The sequence below is a fragment of the Vigna unguiculata genome, chromosome 4 (assembly GCF_004118075.2).
Source record: "Vigna unguiculata cultivar IT97K-499-35 chromosome 4, ASM411807v1, whole genome shotgun sequence".
Classification (NCBI taxonomy): Eukaryota; Viridiplantae; Streptophyta; class Magnoliopsida; order Fabales; family Fabaceae; genus Vigna; species Vigna unguiculata.
The window spans coordinates 13,914,971-13,917,316 of record NC_040282.1 but is presented as its reverse complement, the minus strand read 5'-3'; the positions used below and the strand labels follow the sequence as shown (position 1 = coordinate 13,917,316).

At 42.7% G+C, this 2,346-nt stretch overlaps 1 non-coding gene across 1 annotated transcript; it reads right to left on the bottom strand.

Moving 5' to 3' along the window:
- Nucleotides 1-804: 804 nt before the first annotated feature.
- On the bottom strand, nucleotides 805-911 carry LOC114182792. Its single transcript, XR_003604228.1, has one exon. It is a non-coding gene; the product is annotated as a small nucleolar RNA R71 (small nucleolar RNA).
- Nucleotides 912-2,346: the final 1,435 nt, after the last annotated feature.

Below are 2,346 nucleotides of genomic sequence, written 5' to 3'. Positions count from 1 at the left end.
ATCAAACTCGTATTCTCTAGAAAATGCCATTTTCTACATTTTAGCAATGTTTTTTGTGATTTTTCTTCATTTTTTCCACTTTTGAAAACATTTTAAAAATACTCGCACTTTGAGTTTTGAGCTGATATTTTTTGTGGTACTGTTTGAGCACTCAAAGGACAATCCTACTAATTTTCAAGTCATTTGGAGTTTGTTTGAGTATACTTGTAGTTATACCCTATGTTATGCCAATATCACTAGAATTAATGTATTTTGGTGCATGACTAGGGGAAACCCAAGTGAATTACGACCCATTGACCCTGAGATTGATAGGACATTCCACAGAGGACGTAAGCATCTTAGGAATTTATCTTTGCATGCTGAATATTCAGTGATTTTTCCTGACTCTTCTGATTTGAGCATTCTGATTTTCATACTGATAACATGGCTCAACCTCCTCCACCTCATGAGAGGACCATGAGTGAGCTCATTGCACCAGAGTTCACTTATGACAGTTTATGCATTCAATACCCTCAGGAGGAAGTTACATATGTGTTAAAAACTGGATTAATACACTTGTTGCCAAAGTTTCATGGCCTTGCAGGTGAGGACCCGTGCAAAAACTTGAAGTAGTTTCATGTCGTTTGTTCCACCATGAAGCCTGCAGATGTCCAAGAGGACCATGTATACTTGAAGGCTTTTCCTTATTCGTTGGAGAGCAATGCGAAAGACTGGCTGTACTACCTTGCACCCACGTCCATCACGAGCTGGGATGATCTGAAGAGATTGTTCCTTGCCAAATTCTTCCCTGCTTCCATGACAACAACCATAAGGAAGGAAATCTCTGGCATTAAGCAGCAATCTGGGGAGACCCTCTATGAGTATTGGGAGAGGTTCAAGAATCTTTGTTCAAGCTGCCCCCACCATCAAATCTCTGAGCATCTCCTTCTACAATATATTTATGAAGGCCTGCACCACATGGATAGAAACATGATTGATGCCGCAAGTGGTGGCGCTCTTGGTAACAAAACCCCAGTTGCAGCCAGGCAACTAATCGAGAACATGGCTTCCAATTCTCAGCAATTTGGCACAAGGAGTGATGCCATAGTTGTTAGAGGAGTTCATGATGTAGGGGTAGTCGAATATACGAAAAGTTGGAGAGTAAGATTGATGCTCTTACCACACTGGTCAACCAACTTGCTTCCAATCAGAGAGCCCCAGCTGCCAGAGTTTATGGCCTTTGTACATTTTTTGATCATTTCACAGACTCCTGCCCAGCATTGCAACAACATGCTGCTTCTTCTTCTACACCAGTGGATACTCCTCAGGCGTATGCAGCCAATATTTTCAACAACAATAGGCCCCAACACAGCAACAAAACCATGATTTGTCAACAAATAAATACAATCCAAGATGGAGGAATCACCCTAATCTGAGATGGGGAAACCAGGGCAACCAACAGCAGCAAAACCAACCGTTTCAAAACGTACAGCCACCTCCTCAACAAAGAGTTGCACCTGCACCACAAGCTGCTCCTGTTTCACTTGCTGCTACCCCAGCTCCCATTGCACCTTCATCTTCTACTTCATTGGAGGAGTTAGTTAGAATGATGACCCTTCAAAATATGCAATTCCAGTAGGAGACCAGAGCTTCAATTCAGAGTCTGACAAATCAGATGGGGCAGATGGCCACTCAGCTAAACCAAGTACAGGCTCAGAATTTTGACAAGCTTCCATCACAAACGGTGAAGAATCTGAGAAACGTGAGTTCCATCACATTGAGGTATGGGAAGAACATTGAAGTTCCCACTCCTGAGCCTACACCTCCAAAGGAAGTTGACCCTACTGCTACACTTCAGAGAAAGTGTGATGCTCATGCAGTCGGTCCTTCTACATCTGGTGTCACTTCTACACCTTCCACCTCTACTGCTCCACCTTCAATACCTCTTCCTTTCCCTCCAAGAGCCATTCCAAGCAAGAAGATGGAACAGGTTGACACGGAGATCCTAGAAACATTCAAGAAGGTGGAAGTGAACATACCTCTGTTGGATGCCATCAAACAAATTCCTAGATATGAAAAGTTCTTGAAGGAGTTGTGCACGCACAAGAGGAGGCGAAAGGGAAACGAGAAGATCAGCATGGAGAGAAATGTGTCAGCATTGATAGGTAAATATGTTCCTCAGATTCCTGAGAAGTGCAAGGACCCAGGTACATTTTGTGTACCTTGCATCATAGGCAACAATAAATTTGAAAATGCAATACTTGATCTTGGTGCTTTGATCTTGGTGCTTCAATAAATGTAATGCCTTTGTCTATTTTTAAATCTCTTTTTCTTGGACCCCTGCAACCTACGGGTGTGGTGATTTAG